Here is a 13,157-nt window from a genome sequence, read left to right as displayed (position 1 = left end):
ATTTACATTTTTTTAATTTTATTTTGCTTATTTACAACACTATCTTTAATATATACGTGTATTCCCAAATTTATAAGCTTATTACAATTGACATATCATTTTCGAATAATCTTACAAAAATTCTTTAAGAAATAATATTTGTAATAGGAAAATCGTGGATGTTAAATAACTTGAAATCCCGTAAGCCTATGTAGTATTTTTTCTAGCTATATTGGCATTTCGGAAATATATTTTAACGTATTGAATGTAGAGTATAGAGATTGTTGTAGTATTTTTCTTCCTACGTGACTGCACCGGAAACGTCAATGTTATTCTCTTTATTAATCAAGCCGACTCTGAACATATGTTTTACACTTTGTTCTACGACGTTTTAACATACACCATTTCAATACATTCTTAACTTATTCCATACGCTATTTAAAACACATGAGATAAAGATAAGGAGGAAACAAGTTCACTCTGAACAAATATGTTTTACTCTATGGGGAGGATGTTGTAAGATTAAATTCATAATGGTTAATGTGAAGTATTTTTTTACCTTTTTAAATTTTGTAGTATTTCTTTATCTATATATGTTTATCCGAAATGTATTTTAACGAATCGAACGTAGAGTAAAGAGTTTTTTTAGTATTTTCTGTCTATATTTGCGTATCGGAGTTGTGTTATGCCGTTTTAAAAGTAGAATAAGTAATTTTTATATTATTATTATTATTCTAGCTATTAACATATCGGAAATTTATTTTATCAAATTTAAAAAGGGATTTTAGTAGAATTTTTCTCTCTAAAATTTTTTAAATATTGTAAATATTTTTAGACAATAAATACATTAAGAAATTTTTTAATTAAAATATCTTTTATTTTCTACAAAGTTACCTTTTATTACTATAAATATTCCAATATTAAATGGGAACCACGTATGCGTAACAATTTAAATATGTAAATATAGGTATAAAATATGATAATCAAATGTATTGTATTAAAAGTAGAGTTTAGATGTTTTTTATAGTATTTTTCTATGTATTTGCATATCTGAACTTGCGGTCCAATTTTGGACACATGAACCACTTACACGCTAATGATATTAAAATGAAGTTTAAAAATATTTCCATTTGAAAGAGTCCCTCTTTTGATACCTGCAAAGTATTGAACGATTCTATCTTATTGATTAAAATAGGTCTTAAAATCATATCTATTAGTACAATTACAACATTTGAGAAAGACGCTTTTCCCATTGTGAAAGTGGAATCCAAAATAAGAATCACTTCAATTTAAACGCACTTTAAATTTCAATATAGACTATTTTACCATTCTCGAGTATTTCTTTTTTTCTTTAAAAGCTGAAGAAGTATTAGAAACGACATCAGTGATCAAATAATTGTTTCCGAGTATGACAGATGATTTATGACATTAAAGAGTCATTTTTCAAAAGTAAGATTGTTTTCGGGTATTTTTAAAGCTAGCTTAGAAATTACATTATTTTTATATTTAATTATTTAGTTGTAATGTTAAAGTTTGGTGATGTTGTTAATTCTTAATTAATGGTAGCCTTCACTAGAAACTATTATAAGAATTATATATGAATTTATAACCACGCGTGTATTTACCACTAGTGAATGCAATATCTGTCGAAGAATTGAAGAAAGACGGAATCACGTCATTATTAAGAACTGGTAGCTACTTCTGTATATATTGTGACGGTTCAGTTTTTCATGTTCCAACTGACGGAGGGCTAGCATGGTACTGTGACGGATACTCAATCTGTTTGAAGTACCGTAAAGCTGTTTATTTCCAATCTAAAAGAATTTTGAGTATAAGAATTCCACCAGGTGTATTAAAAGCATTACCACGCATATATTTGTGTTTAAATTGTGATATGTTAGGGACAAAGAGAGCAGCCAGTTCGTCATATTGCGAAGTAACTGGTGGATGTTGTGTATTTCCAAAAATTAAAAAAAATAATAGTATGCGTGTTTTTCTAGTATTTTTTCACCTATATTTACGTATTGAAATCTATTTTAACGTATTGAACGTAAATAGTATATATTTGTATATCGGAATGTAATTTAACGTATTCGTATACCCATTTGAAATGAGCTAGTCGAGACCTTTTTTTATTTTCATTAACCATATCACACAAAATATAACAAACGTAACAATGGATCGAGCAAAAATCTGCTTACTAATACAATGGCTAGGAATTAGAATTAGCAAGAGTTAAAATAACTAATCTAGAATCGCTTACTAGAAAATGAAAAAAAAACTTTTTTTGCATGAAAATGTGTACATTTAAATACAAAACAAAACAATTTTTTATATTTATTGTTAAATAATTCAAATAAGATTATAAAATAAATTAGTTTCATTTTGTAATAACAATCGTACAATCTCTGGATACTATCGAAGCTATGTAAAAATATTATTAAAATGTTTAATTAATCGATAGTTTTTTTAAATCAATATACCTACTTTCTAATGTTGTCCTACCACCATATGTATGAACAATTCCTATAAAATACATACATTAAGACAAAGTTAAGAATTATCACCGAGTATTCCTACTTACATTTTAAGATTCCTTGGAGTCACTTCCAATACAATACAGATGGTGAACTTTCGAAATCTGGTCAAACTATTATACGGTTTTCCCTTTTTATACTCTGAAATTATTGATCTTCGATATATTATTTATTAAAATGGGGTTTAAAATTAATTCCATTCTACGTATACGCATTTTGAAGTGTTTCGCGTTACGTATATAGGAATTTATCCGGTCCTCATACGGAATCACGTGTACAATTACAATACTTGAGAACGATACGTTTCTCATACTTAAACTTGAAATATTCGTTTAAAAAATACTCGTGATATAGATTCAAGTGCCAAGCATATTTAAGTACTACAATGATATTAAAATGAAGTTTAAAAATGTTTCCATTCTACTTTAACAACGAATATTCCATGACGTCAAAACACTCTTAAATTCAAATTAACCGCGTCCTCCGGGGTAATCCGCGCACGCGCCGCCGAGGTTATCATTACATCATTTTAACTTATTCCGTACCATAAAACGCGATAAGATATACGTTCAAGTGTCTTTCGAGATAAGCGGAGTTAAATGAACAAGTTGGCCTGGACATAATATGTTGATATACGAAAAAACATATCGTCGCGAGAAATACCCTAAATACATTGACTTTTCGACGATTTTACCCCCATTTCACCCCTTAAATCCTGGATCCTCGATCCTCGATCCTAGGATCGATGTCAAACCCTCACTTTCCTTCTACTTACTTTCTTTTCATGAGAAATTCCATAATTATTAATCAAGCCCAAACTTGGAGATTTAGTTTGTCGCACGTTTATTTTGGCTTCTATTAAAAACACCGGCGAAATATTTTTTTCCCGTCAAAGAAATTCGATAGCGTATAAATTATCCTGGTTCTCCCGAAGACTCTCTCTGATTCCTCCCATACCGAGCGTGAAAGAACGGTAACGAAACCCACGAATAAACTTTTTAAGGGCGTTTTGATTCCCCATTGTTATTGAATGAGGATTCACCTTCTCGTAAGCGCTTTGAATGACGATGACTTAAAGGCGACTCTGCACCCCTAGGCTCGACGCGTCAACGAGCCGCTCGTAAGAACTATCGGCTTCTAGTAGAAATTAGAAACGCCGTATACATTAGACGGCTAGATTGCCGACTGAAGCTTCGAAATCATTCGATTCCCCACGTTCTTCTTCAACGCTCGACTATGAATCCCGTTGCCACTCTCGTACTTTTACTCCCGCCGAAACATGAGAGCTTATTTCGATTTGACGTTTCAATTTTTCGACGGTCTCTTTCGAATTCTCGGTACCGGCGAATGCAACCACTTTGAGCCGGTACTTTTCAAGGGCGTTCAAGGTTGATTAAATCCCCATAGAGAATCAACGGGGAATCATATATTCCCTGTACAATCCTATGGGAAAATGCATTTTCCGTGGGGCAGTTCTCTCATTTTTATACACGACCTTTGTACGACCTTCGTGTAAGTCAGTGTGGATTAAATACGAATTACTCCCCGTTATTTTAATATTGTATGTTTTTTAATTTCAAATATTTCGATGGAGTACGTGTTTAGACTTATTCCTAAAAGCGATTATATTCGACGGACGACGGATATTGGAAACCACGTTAAATAACTCATATAGGATCCCTTTCCGGCAAAGGGAGAAACTCCGTAACCGAGGATCCGTTTTTCAAGGTCTACCGTTCTTTCGCTTTACATTGCTTCTCGTCGCCTCTTTTAGCCTCCACTTGAATTCGCTCCCCGTTATTTTAAGCATATAGCTAATGTTTCGTCTCTCTCGCCGTAAAACACGTTCAAGGTACATTCCCTCTGCGTAAAGAAATAGGAAGCCGCCTATTTAATAAGCTCGGTATTCTACGCCGAATTGAGGCTTCGGAAAGTCATTATTTCAACGGACTCTTTCGTACTTTGTCTCTACCGGCGCCGAGCTGGGAAAGAGAACGAACTCGAGTCGGTGATTTTTGCTCCACGTTGATTCTCTATGGAAGAGATCCACGTTCAATTCTTATGTGGACAGATCCACGCATGATCCTTATGGATCCCCATAGGGATCATAGATCCACGTGGGGCTCAACTCTCATTTTCTACCTACTGATAGTTTTAAATTGAAATCACAATTTTTTTAAATAGTGTCTTGGCCGTAAATAAACACTCAATTGAAAAGCAGTAATGCCTCCCCCTTAGCGATTTTGGACGATAAACAGGGCAAAGTATTACGCTATGCAATCGGACATCGATTTACACGGAGAAAAAATTAAAAGCAGACTTGAAAAAGCCAGAACTGTCCAAGGAACACGAAGCCATCATTCTTTTATCCCAATTAGCAAATCTGAATTAAAAATATCTCGCCTCTCTAGCGAAGAATCCTTTTCAATAGTTAAATTATGTGATGAAAACTTGGCATTGGACACACCTAGGAGCAACAAACACACCACCCCACACAAGGAGAACGCAACCCGTCAAAAGTCGTGGATTTTCTGGTGTACGTTTTTCATTGGCTAATTTTTGGAAGGCGGAAACCAATGAAAAAGCGTCTTATTTTCTTTTACGACATCGCTCTGATTTTAAAATAGTTTAAATTTAATTTATTATATAAATAAATATATAGATTATATTTAATTTTTAAATAAATAAATAAAAAGTTAAAGTAGAAAATAACAGTTAATAAAGCAGAAATCCCAAGAAAATAGTAGTCTTTTTCAAAAACTATTTAAGCCTTTGTCTAATCATGAGCATTTTGCAGATAAAAATGACATACAATATGCTAAGTTTGGCTAAAATATTTGATTCAGATGATGGTAGTATGGACTCTGTTACAGAAGAAATGGTCTTGAAAAACGAAGGGAAATTACATAAAAATGGATTTTGGAGAAGCAATTGTTTTGGAAAAAAGGGCAAATTTAAATTAGAAAACATAATTGAATGTTTATTGATCATAGGTTTCAAATATTTCTTATTTTTATGTTAAAGCTACATCAGATATACCCTATAGAAAAGCTTTCAAAACAGCACTTGAAGCATTATATGACTTAGCCGAACTTGCAGATGCTAAATTAAATCAGTGCTTGATGGACTTGCGGTTTTCAGCTCATATTATTCAAGAAGATATAATAAATTTAATAGGAGACGTAAAAAAAATTGAGAATAAATATGAAAACATCTGTTACAAAAAACGCTTTAATGAAGATATTATACTGGCACTTCGAAAAACATTAAGTTCTGTAATTGTGAGATATCAAAGTAGACCATCGTAAATTTTAATTTTTAAGCTATTTCACATTTTTTATCACAGAGTTTTCTTCTACTTAACAAGTTGGAACAGACATATATTGTTCAAGCGTTCCTACGCCGCCTATATGCGTTATATCGTAAATTTCTATCTGAAATAGAAGAAACAATTACTAGTGACGAGGATGATGAAATTAGAAGTACACAGACAGAGAGAGAAGATCTAGGAAGTGTCATTTCTCCGGTGTTTAACAATGATATTGAAAATAAAAATGGGCTAAATTATTTTGCTGGAGCCGTTATGGCGAAAATACAAAGGTGTAATATAGATCAAAAACCAGCTATTTTGAAAAGTTTTATCAGAAATGATAAAAATAATGAACTAGATTATGAAAATATGTTATTTAAGTTGGACAAGGGTAAACTCATTCGTTTAACAGAAGAAGGCTATAATTTTTTTTAAATGCTCGATGCCTTAACTGATACAGCGTATAATCCTACGTGTTGTGAGAAAGATTTTGTGAATAAGAGCAGGCGGCAATATTGTTTCAGGCCCGTACGCAGCCGCCAAAACTCGGGGGTGCTTAAATTATTTTTGGGGTGCTAATTTTTATCTCCCCACCTATGAAATTAGTAAATATACTAATCCGGTTGTAGCCCTAAAATATCCGTCAAAACATTTTTGATAAGCTGGTTCAATATTTCTACAATTGAAAAGTTTTTCTGGTGCAGTGAGTCGCGCGAAAGCAATTTTCAAAAACTTTAGTAAAATGGTTTCAAATATTTACTGATACTAGCTCTCTAGTAAAAGTAATTTTCCTTTTTGATTAATATACCAATATTTTAGATAATATCTTTCGGTAATTGAGCAAACAATTTTTTTTGGTCAGTCGGATTGGGGATGCTCAAGTACTCATTTGGGGCGCTGAGCATCCCCTGGCGCCCCCCGTGTACGGGCCTGTTATATTGTTTGAAGTTTGTTTTGGAAAATGGTGATATAAAAAAACTTTGGGCTAAAGACATGGAAATTGTGATAAACTACTTTTTAAAAATGAAAGGAAAAAATTTGGCCAAAGTTTTTAAGGAGCAGTACCAAATTGTTAGAAGAAATGGAATTATGGGGAGAAAAGGTATCCGACCAACACTAAAAGGAATACATTCCAACAGTCAGAATGTTGTAACATAATAAATAAGAATTTTTGGTAACACTCGCATGTAAAACATTCCTAACCAAAATCCAGTATTAAAAGTGTTAAATAACTTACATTTCTTGATAATTGGCTTTACGTAGCTAAGTCTTTTTGAGTTGTGCGTATATTCTTGTACAGTTGGGTTAGTGTTTGAGCCATTAGCAGCCCTCTGTCGGCTAAATTCCTGCTCAAGCGTGTCTTGGTTTAAGTGCGAGGTCAGGATAAATGGAACATTTTTATCCAACATAAATTTAATTAAAGCAACGATAGAATGAACTGAAAAATAATAACAATTAAAATAAACATTAATACAAATGACTAATTATATTTTACCGCTTCTTCGTAGTCCTGTTCTCGTTTCTACACTTAGAAGCATTTTACTTTTTTCAATTTTCTTATACACTTTCCCTTTGGGATGGACTCTTTTTTCAACATCATCTTCCCAATCGTCCAAGTATTTTAAGAAATCATTCTGTAACCACTGAAAACCAAAAATATTAACTTATATGTAAAATTTTTTACATAATAAGAGTAATTATTAATTTTAACCTCTAGTCTTTCATCATCTGTGGTAGTGTAAGCAGCTACATCTGGATTTCTAGAATTTGTAGCTTCGTACTAATGTTTAGCATTCATCAAATCAAAAAATTTGTTGAATTTTTTAATGAAAGCTATCGTCTCTGAAAGTTGATCCTTTTTTTCATTTTCTAAAGCGGCAGCTACAGTACGACTAAGCACTTGGCAGGCAAGTTTAGTTCTCATTTGCGAGTAAGTGTTAAGAAAAATATGGCTGAAGGTTAATTTAGGTGCTTGCCTCCATTTTCTCTTACAGTATTTTGTGTACAAATCAATTACATGTTGCCAGAGGATTTTCTTTCCATTTTTCCACAAATTCCTTGTTCTATTTTGAAAACCACTATGCAGCCAGCAGTTACGAACTGTTTTAATGAGGTGTGGGACATCAGATATAAAATGTATGTAGCGGTATTCATCTAGTGCGTAAACATTTTTCACCTTAGTTGGAACTTCATTACTCGAACAATTAGCACTAAGTTGAAAAAACTTTCTATTTGTTGCTGCGCCATCACAGATAAATCCCAAATATTTAATGTTCATAACTTCTAATTTTTCTACAGCTTCCCAAACTAGTTCACGAATTTTCTGGGCTGGCAGTGTTTTAGATGGGAAAAAAGCTAAGGGGAAGTTAATATTCGTCGAAATACCCCTGACTAATATTTGAAAAATATGGGTAGCAACTTGATTACTCGGCTCTTATATATTTGGATCAGAGCAGTTTGGTGATATGAAACCAATAAGTTGTTCATTGGCAGTGTCATATTCTACAGTTGGCATAATACTAACTTCATCCCAAGCCAGACATACGTATCTCTGATGATCTTGTTGCACTTTTTCACCAATTATTCTTTTGAGCTCCAAAAATGATTCAGTGGTAAATCCCGGTCTTCGATTGTTTGTTGTTCTTCTGGCAATTGTGGATGTACAAGGCATATTCAAAAATCCAGATTTACGTAACATCTTGTAAGTAGCTGAGGATTTAGCTTTCAAAGTGCGACAATAATCAATGATATCAGGGTGCCAATAAATTCCAGTTTTCCCTTTTGCCTTGGAATTTCTAATCATTTGTTCCTTATAAATTTCCAGTAACAACTCCATATTTTTGGCCCTCTGATTAAAAAATTCGCATCTCTTTCGTGTAGTTATTTTCATGACTTTGTTGGTTTTAGATTTGTGCTTACTTTTTTTTAATTTGTGTTCTAAATATCTTAAATAATTTCGGTAGGAACAACATGCAGGGCATCTTTTACTTCGTGACCCTAAAGGTTTCACCAATGAACAGCTAACTGAGCATATACATTCCCGAGGGCCACTTGTACATAAGAATGCAGTTTTAGAGTTAGCTTCCTTAAATTTTTCCAAATATACGGTCTCAGGATTGCCAAGACAGACTGAAAACTGACTTATTTTTCCGAGAAGGCTTTTTACTTCATCTTTTCCTATTGCAACTTTCGGTACATTTTCCCAAATACTATGCTTGTCCTTAATTTGTTTCCCTAAAATAGTAATTGAAATTTCTCCATGGGTATTTATTTCAATATGGAATGCAACTTGGTAATCTACAATTTTTGAGAACATTGTCAGGTTATTTGTTTCCCTGCACGACCATCCCAAATCTTGAGCAAATTTATTGACATCATCATTAGTTCAAGTTGAGCTACACGGTATCGGGTGCGGATGATCTTTGGTAGGCCCATTGCATCCAACGAAGTGCTTTGAACAGACATACCAGTGGTTTTTTACATTACCAGGAACTGATTTACCACAAAGCTTTAACCAGAGCACACATTTATCATATTCAGTCTTCGGTTTTGGAAATCTAACAAAGAATACTCCTTGCATGTGACTTTTATAGTTATGTCTAGTATCGTTTTTACACCCGGGATAAAGACAGTGCCTTGTTCCTACCATTCTGAATAAATATTTTAGGTATAATAACAATAAACGTTAAGTATTAATACAAAAATTAGTTTAAATTCAAAATTCTAAAACGATTGAAAAAGGAGGCTTAACTAAAGGCACGAAAAACCGCGTTCTAGCAGACACTTTTGGAGATCGTAAAATAGCCAATCACTAGACAATATCATGAGAACCAATTAGAAGTGTACACAACCCTCCGTTAGCGTGTCTAAAGGCTCCTAGGACACACGTTTTGACCAAATGCTATATTTTGGGGTTGTTGGGGAAACAAATGACAAATATCGAGAATGAATAATAAGTTTCATTCACCCTCACGGTATCTTAACTTTTTATAACTGGCCCAATCGAAAAGATGAGCACTGGATTCCAGAGTGTGAAATAATTTGCCCTGTTAATCGTCCAAAATCGCAAAGGGGAAGGCATTACTACTTTTCAAATGAGTGTCTATTAATGGCCAAGACACTATTTAAAAAAGTTAAGTAGGATTTTAATTTAAAATTATCTGTTTTTTTTAATATTTTAAATATTTCATCTCAAAAATATTTCATAAAAAATAAGAATAGAAAATTAAATATTAAGTTCTTTGAAACCTAGAAATAAAAAGTTGTCGAAGTTTCTGGTAATTTTGGAGGGGATCTTTAAATATTAAGTGCCACCCTGCCTAAGACCACGCACTGAAGTTTTGCGAAAGATGCTAAAAATGGCCAATTTAAAAAAAAATTCGTTTTGCTAGAAATAGTTTCGTTGCCAACACTAAATTTGACAGAAGCCTTTCAATACGTAAGAAGGTGCTTACTTGAAAATTTCGTTGAATTTGGATGTGGAATATTTCGTTAAATAAATGATAAGTGCCACCCCTCTATCCAGCTCGTACACCGCAGTTTTGCGAAAAACGACCAATTTCCAAAACTTTGTTTTGATGAAAAGAATTTGGTCGCCAACACCAAATTTAAGAGGGACCTTTCTATGTACAAGGGGGTGCTTATTTGAAATTTTTATTGAATTCTGAGATGGACCTCTTTGTTAAAACGGTGTTTTGCGCTACCCCCCAAACAGCTCTTATATCAAAAACTAGAGCTCATAGAGTAATTGGAAGCCAAATTCGGAATCTGTAGGTCTTTTCACCTAAGAGTACCAATTTCCATATTTTGAGGAGCTTTACGAATCATGTTACTGAAAAAATGTTTATTAATTAACGAAACTCTAGCCAAAATGCATGAAATTTCAAAAAATCATAACTTTTCAAATTTTTGAAATTAGTCCGCTTAACTCCAGGAGGCTTCATATTTAGGGTAAATAAACCAGGGGGAAAATTTTGGGCAAAATCCATCACTATCGAGCTACAACGCTTGACGATTTCACGTGGAATGACCCATTAAGCAGTTGGTTATATTGGGTACGAGGCCATGCGTGGAGACAGTTATTGCAGTTTTCTATTTACGTCAAGAATGTGTCGGAATTGCGTCACCGGTGCATTTACCTTGGTGAAATAAATATCCATACGTCTCTGGGAAATACAGGTTACCCCAGCCATTCTTAAAGACCGAGACCAGAGCGAATTTCCACCCATCTTATCCTGTACTTAATTTTTTGACGAGTGACAACTGATTGACATCTCTGACAACTTAAGTGGCAGCTCTGACAGCTTGAGTGACCGCCTGCACAATTCCATGTTTTGTAGCTTACCTCTTTTTTGATGCTCATTGTATATATTCTATTCAAAGCCGTCGGTCAAGCTGTCAACGCTGTCACTCAATTTTGCGGGGGTCTAAATTCGCACACGAGAAAATGGAATCTCTGTTCTCGGCCTTTAAATAAGTTAAACCGAAATTTAGCCTTAATGATATAATTGCAAAGGATATGGTAAAGTGAAATTCTCTAAACTATATGTCATACGCATTTAAAGCTGAATACCATGATCAGCGTCAAAAAAGTCAACCCCTTAAAGACCGAGAACAGAGATTCCATTTTCTCGCGTGCGAATTTAGACCCCCGCAAAATTGAGTGACAGCGTTGACAGCTTGACCGACGGCTCTGACTGTTTTTGAATAGAATATATACAATAAGCATCAAAAAAGAGGTAAGCTACAAAATATGGAATTGTGCAGGCGGTCACTCAAGCTGTCAGAGCAGCCACTTAAGTTGTCAGAGATGTCAATCAGTTGTCACTCGTCAAAAAATTAAGTACAGGATAAGAGGGGTGGAAATTCGCTCTGGTCTCGGTCTTTAACCCAAAAATGTTCCAATTTACCAAAAATTGATGAAATTTACCTAAACGTGGTCGAAATTACCCATTTCGTGATTTTTTTTTAAACATTTTCGTAGGTAAAACCGAAAAAATTCCATGCTTTTTAAAATTGAGATTTTTTTGTTTAAAGTGGTCAAAAAATTTTCAGCTTCCATGGCAAATCGAAAGGGAAGTGCAACGTCTCCTTTTGGGAAATTTCATATCTCATATAGGTCTACATTACGCCCGACTTTGAACAAAATCGGCAATTAACACCTCGGGTACTCTCCTTGTAAGTGCCCAGTTTGTAACTGGAACCTACCCTTATTAGAGACTCTTATATTTGAATAATGACTTAGGTGGGGAATGAACTAGCGGTGACTTGGAACCTAATCATCGCCAATTAAGTTCTATTTCGTCGCTAGTTCAATTCGCAACTTAATTATTCTAATTGTACTGCTCTAGCTTGTACCAAAATATTTTATTGTTAAAAACTTGTTATTAAAATAAGCTGATTACCACTCAACTGAATAAAATATATGATTTAATCATAATTATCATAATAATCATAAGTTTCACTGAACGACGTCGGTTAATGATATTAATGATGATCTGTCGCGGGGTGATTGCGTAATCGGAGGATTAGAAACTGCAAATTCGTCGAAAAAATGATACCTACGTATTATATACCAGCCAAAGCGCTTCCTTCAAACACCAGGGTAATGTTTAAAATTTGTCCCGATTTAATTTACAAAAATCTGTTCGTCCATAGGACGAATGGTAATTAATCAGCTAATAATCAGCTAGGCTAATACCCAAGGCACCACCTTAGGCCTAAATCATCATGCGACTTTTGAAGCCCTTAATTCAGGTGGCCGGGTTACAACGCGTAGGAGGGTGGTGGCAAGCCCTGCATGCCACGAGATCGAGCCAACAGCTCCCTACACTAACTATTACCGTAAACCTAGACAAGTTTTTATGGAAGGGGAAACCGAAGCACTCGGGGGAAAACCCCTTAAACCAGTGGGGAGAGAACTTGCAAACTCCACGCAGAAGGAGTTGTTCCGAGTTTTTACCCAGTGCCACAAGCTGAGATCGAACCCGGCTCCTCTTGCTGCGAGGCGAAAGTGCTAACCACTCCGCCACCCCACAGACTATCACTAACTAACGTAGCATTGGGAGAATAGGACGTGTCATACTTATGGTTATTATCATCTGTTATTATGTATTAATATAAAGTTGCAATTATAATTATAAACTAAAATTATGTTACGTTTTTTAAGGCTAATATACTTCTCAATAATAATATGGTAGATAACTATACTAAGTTCTAAAGTATTACTCGTTATGTTAAAATGTAGCTTTTTTCGCTCGGCTTGTTTATAATTTAGGTCGCCATTTACCAAAATGGTGATTTTTTCTCTCCTTAAAACATGTGATAGACAA

This window comes from Leiobunum rupestre, chromosome 1, assembly GCF_980474605.1.
Source record: "Leiobunum rupestre chromosome 1, qqLeiRupe1.1.hap1, whole genome shotgun sequence".
Lineage (NCBI taxonomy): Eukaryota > Metazoa > Arthropoda > Arachnida > Opiliones > Sclerosomatidae > Leiobunum > Leiobunum rupestre.
This window is presented reverse-complemented; position numbering follows the sequence as displayed.